Source organism: Hyperolius riggenbachi, chromosome 12 (genome assembly GCF_040937935.1).
Source record: "Hyperolius riggenbachi isolate aHypRig1 chromosome 12, aHypRig1.pri, whole genome shotgun sequence".
NCBI lineage: Eukaryota > Metazoa > Chordata > Amphibia > Anura > Hyperoliidae > Hyperolius > Hyperolius riggenbachi.
The window spans coordinates 174,124,973-174,130,972 of record NC_090657.1 but is presented as its reverse complement, the minus strand read 5'-3'; positions in this window follow the sequence as shown (position 1 = coordinate 174,130,972).

Below are 6,000 nucleotides of genomic sequence, written 5' to 3'. Positions count from 1 at the left end.
TAGCAAACTGGATCACTACACCTCATCGTGTACAAAAACGTTACCGCGTTCAGCCAAAGTCCACACTTACCACGTCACTCTGTAGCTCCGCCCATATCTATTAAACCCTGGCTTAGATGGGTGAAATTTGAGCAGAGAGGCGCCGCAGAAGTTGGGCACCCAAAAGGCATGTAACGATCGGTGTCAGCACACAGAGAGAATCTGATTATTGGTGATCTGCAGTATCACCAAGAATACAGATATATACCCGATTATTGATGATCTGCAGAATCACCGATAATCCAAGTATAACTAACCTCTGGACACCTATATAGTGTGAGTGTTTGGTGCAACAGTAATGACTTTGAGTTGGACCACCCGAGGAGCAGGTGGTCTTTGGCAGTATGGGCGATACCGCCCTCTGGGAAGTGCAAAAACTTTCCAGCAGCCTGAGACCTCCAAAGAGGTGGAGCCCCAGGCTGAAAGTAGGAAGGACCTGTGAGTGAGTGACACCTGAAAGGTGGATGTCACTAGCAGCTCTCAAGGTCGGGCAAGCCGGGTCGGCAACACACGGACAGACAAGGTACAGAGACAGAAGGCTGATTCGGTATCCAAAGGCAGGCAGGGTTGGCAACAGATAATCAGATATGCGTAGGTACCGAATCAGAAAGCAGAGGGGTAGTCAGAAATGCAATAGGTCATAACAGATATCAAAACAATGCCTAGTCTTGGGTGTGAGGTCCGTGGTCTCAACACCCTGGAACTAGTCTGGAGTATAATATGATGGAACACAGTATCCCTAGTCTTGGGTGTGAGGTCCGTGGTCTCGACACCCTGGAACTAGTCTGGAGTATAACACAAAAATAATACAGAGTCCCTAATCTTGGGTGTGAGGTCCGTGGTCTTGACGCCCTTGAGGCGGCGAGGTCAGTTAAATATAGCTGTGGGTGGGGGGGTTTGCAGTGGTGGATATGGTTAAGGTTAGCCGTGGGGGAGGTAGGGTTTAATTTGGCGTGGGTGGAGGGTTTCCGGCAGCTGGGACAGTTAAGGTTAGCTGTGGGGGGAGTAAGGGTTAAGCTTAGGCAAGGGGTGGCTGAGTTTGTGGTAGGGGGGCCCGGTTAAGGTTAGCTGTCGGGGAGGAAGGGTTAAGGTTAGCTGTGGGTGCCAGTTTTGCGGTGGCGGGGTCAGTTAAGGCAAGCCGTGGGTGGGGGGTTTGCTGTGGTTGGGATGGTTAAGGTTAGCAGTGGGGAAGGAAGGGTTAAGGTTAGCTGTGGGTGGGGGGTTTGCGGCAGCATGGACCATTGAGGTTAGCCGTGGGAAAGGTGGGGTTAGTGTTATGCATTGGTAGTAGGAGGGTTCTGTGTGAGAGTAGGGTTAGGTTTAGCTATACTAAAATATTGGTATTTAGTACTAATATTTTACAATAGTTTTTACACTTTAATGGTAGAATTTTGGTAAATTTACCGTTATCCTACTATCGGGTTTCCTGGGCGCCCAAATTTGCGGGCAGCCTTTTTGAACATGTGCATTCTTTGGGGTCTGATTTTACTAGAGGAGTAGTACTTGGTGGGTGGTACAATGGGTGAGATGTAGTGCATGATTCAAGGGTCAGTATTTGGTCTGTTTGGCTATACTTGGGGGAAGGGGATCCTACAATATTCGCTTGGTCATGAGATCGTCTAGGTGTGGCACTTCTGTCTCTAACTTTTGATGTTTGTCTAAAGGTAGCCACACGCCATACAATTAAAAGATCACATTCTTCGCCAAATTTGATCATTTTGATTGGTTGTCCCGAAAAATCGATAGTTTTTCTTTGTTTTCAATCGATTAATCCGATCGAATTTCCAGTTATTTTAAATTTTTGGAAATTGGACATGTTGGAAAGTTCAGACCAACTTTATCAATAATTGTATGGTGTGTGTGATGGATTGTCAATTACTTGATGTACAGTTCCAATCATTTTTTTCTGAGTTTTCAATTATTTTTTTAATGATTGGGGAAAAATTTAACATAGGTGTGTGGCACATTGGTCAGATTTTTTAATTGTTACAGTCAGTCAGAAAAATTGATTGCTATTCTTGAATTGAACAGATATTTAAAAAATTGTATGGCGTGTGGCCACCTTAACTCTAGACACCAAAGTCAGTTGTCAGTTACACACGATAAGAGTGTTCTTGGCCAAAGGCCATCTCTGACAAGAATGTATAGTCTGTCCAATGTGATGCCAAATGATCTGGAGTGCTGGATCATCTGTGCTGAGCCCATTGTTCCACTCCTTACCCCTCCCACTGGGAGCCACTCTATGATGCATCCTACCATAATCTCTCCTCCCCTCTCCACAGCAAGAGACACGTCTGTACAGCACTCTTCCCAGAACAATCACCCCAAGGGATAGAGTCCCATTCCCTGTGGGTGACAACCTTTGTCTGTGTGTACACATAGCAATCCTTACCCTTAAAGGTTAAAAATACAGTGCTTCTTTGTCCCCAGACCTCTGTACCTCCGGTCCCCTTACGTTCCACAGCTTGTCACTTAACTGGTTTATCTCCTGTAATTAGATCACCCAGTCCACTGCAAGTCCAGGGGCGGGAGATAACTCAATTTCCCCAAACCGATTTACTGAGAATTTTCCTTGTTACGCAGTTACCAGGTTAACACCTGCTGCAGAGCCTCCAGACTAATGGAATACAAATTACACCTCCTCATAAATGCTATAGCCTCTAATGAACTAGACGGAGGAATGCAGGACTGTTAGGTAAGCAGCTCGCGTGACTTTGCGGTGAAAAAACATTTATGGAGTTTGCTTAGAATGGATTCAAGGAGAGAAACTTCAAGCAGAATGGAAAGCGGTTTATGACAGATATTGCAGGTTTAGAGCAGGGGCAGAGACAAGTAACAAAATTGATACGTGGGATGGAAGGTCTCGCTTACCAAGAAAGGTTAGATAAAATGGGTTTATTTAGTCTAGAGAAAAGACGCCTTAGAGGGGATCTAATTAACATGTATAAATACATCAGAGGGCAATATAATAGCTTGGCGGATGAGATTTTTGTCCCTAGGCCTTCTCAAAGGCCTAGGGACAAAAGGCGCATGGAGGAAAAACGGTTTAGCCATTTATTTAGGAAAGGGTTCTTTACAGTAAGAGTGATTAAGATGTGGAATGCATTGCCACAGGAAGTAGTTATGGCAAACTCTATACCTGCATTTAAAGGGGGCTTAGATGCTTTCCTTGCGTTGAAAGACATCCATGGCTACAATTACTAGGTAATGCCTAATGATGTTGATCCAGGGATTTTATCTAATTGCTATCTGGAGTCGGGAAGGATTTTTTTCCCTTTTGGGGCTAATTGGACCATGCCTTGTAAGGGTTTTTCGCCTTCCTCTGGATCAACAGGGATATGTGGGGGACGGGCTGGTGTTGTACTTTGTTCTCTGGTTGAACTCGATGGACGTTTGTCCTTTTTCAACCCAAATAACTATGTAACTATGAGCTGCCTATTAAAAGTATAACGTGATGATCACAAATGTAAATCAATTCTCTTAAAAAGGAACAGTGACCAAGGATTGAACTTCATCCCAATCAGTAGCTGATACCCCCCCCCCCCCCTCCCTTTCCCACAACAAATCTTTACCTTTTCTCAAATCGATCATCTAAAGCCAGTAGAAAAAATGTTTGGTTTTCCAGAATGTTGGGGGGAAGAATTTCATATAATAAACAGTCTAGCCTAAGCCTGAGTGGGAGGCTATGTACCAATATACAGCAATATCAATAGGCAAAAAGGTTTTTTTTTTTTTTATAGATATACAGGAAGATACTGGTTGCTTGGCAGTTGGAAACAGCCGCTATTTCACACAATTCAATGAGGTTCACAGACAACAAAGTGTCAGGACCTTGGTCATGACATCACACTGTGGAAGGGGTTTCACCACAATATCAGCCATACAGTGCCCCCCTCATCACTAGCGATGAGTCGCTCATGACTCCGTTTTCCATGGTTCATCATTTAGTTTGAACATTTTCAATCTGACCTGTGTATGAGTCTTTAGGGCTCGTTTCCATATAGCGCGCTTTCATGCGCACTTATGGAAATGCGATCGCAGGGACAGCACACAGTGCGCTGTCTGCCGTTTCCATTCACACTGAATCGCTGCGCATGTTTTTTTGCATTTCGGGGTGCTTTAGCCCACGATCCCATTCAGTATAATGAACGGGATCGCAAGCCCCGCCCCCCGCCAGCAGTGACATGCAGCTCTGAGCCACGGGGCTGTGCGCTGCATGGAAACAAGCCCTTAGGCTTCATTCACCAAGAGCTCCGTGTGTTCGCGACACAATGCACACCATCACATGCTATCTGCGTTGTCATGTGTTGCGCTGCTGATCCATTCACTACAGTTTGCAAAAAACGTGTGCAACAGTGCGATATCGCAATGGACTGCTGCACAGAGAATATAGTGAGAACGACAGGCAGTGCAGACCACACACGTCTGATGTTCTTGCACACAGCAACGTGTAAAGTGTGAATGAGGGGTTAGTGTTCCTATATGTTGTATAAGTGTGCTAAAATGGTGAGCTGGACAATAATAATGTGATACTCAGAGGCATCACTAGAGGGGAGCAGCCCCTGCAACTGCAAGGGGGCCCAGAGATGTTGGGGGCCCCCAATTCCTAGCCTTCCCTTCCTCCGATACGGGGATCATCCTTCAGATCAGGTGTGTTGTGGCTGCACTTGTTATGGGTGTGAAGATCATAATGGCCACACTTATTTTATGACCCTTGTGAGATGGGCCCCCAGGATGTGAAAGTGCCCACAGAAGGAGGCAAGGAAAGGGGCACGGACATGGTGGGGCATTTTTCTGGGGGCCTCCATGAATGGTAGTTGCACCACTTGTTATACTGGCATGCCACGCGCCCAGGTTACACTGACAACCACGTGGGGTGCATGTATGCAGATGGAGCCCGGACAGGTAAAAGGTACCAGGGGGGAACATTTTACATTAGGGGGACAGCGCTGCTGGTCCTGTCACGTTTGGCCCTTGTCTCGATATTGCACACCGCTACCGCCATGCACCCGATCGAGCAAGTTGGCCCAACAGTTTGCAGCATGTCCAATCGATACATGCAACCAATTTCGGCCTGCAATTGGTCACATCATTGATCGGGCATGCTCTTGGTGGCACAGATATTCAATCGATTATAATAATCAAATCGAATGGTCGATTGGCCACCAAGTCGCTTTGATGTATGGCCACCTTTACTGTAAATTATTGAATCAATGCCATTGTGTGCTCAACCTTGTTTGATAAGTGATTAGATTTATTATGAATAGTGTCGAAGGGGGTTTTAATTGAGGGGAAATGTTTCAGGGGAACCAACAGTCATTCCAATGTACACCGAGGAAGACTTAGTGACAGGACTGACTTCCTGTGCCCACAGGCATAACTATAGACCCTGCAAGGGATGCCTCCACAGGGGGCCCGTGGTAGAAAAAAGTTTGAGAGACTGACAACTAAGGGCATGGAGAGAAAACGTATGCTACTCTCGTATCATTGTTATGTTGACCGCATGTGTCCATAACACAGATAAGGAATCATACACACTTTTTAATTTGTACACTGTTCCTGCTCCCTAGGGTTTGTAAAAACATCTGTCTCACACTGCAGCAGAGTTCTGATAACTTTTTGTACAACTTTACAAACAAAGCAGTCACAGTTAAAAAAAAGTTGTAGACCTTCCCTCAGAAGAGATTCCTAGATTCTTATCACACACAGGCTAGTGAACTTATGGTGTCCTTACTGGACAAAGTGGAATGGGTAAGATTGATGTCTGACTGTCCCTGCCTCATTAAGAGACAGTATGGAGAAAAAAGCGGGTTGGCACTACTATGAGAGCGGGTGTCCCGCGGTGGTCCTTCACCAATCCCTCTTCCAGCTGAGCGTGCTCTGGTGTAAAGACATGTACAGAATGGCAGAGGAGGCAGAACACAAAAGAAACCGGCACTGCTACAAGCTGTGTTTAATAAA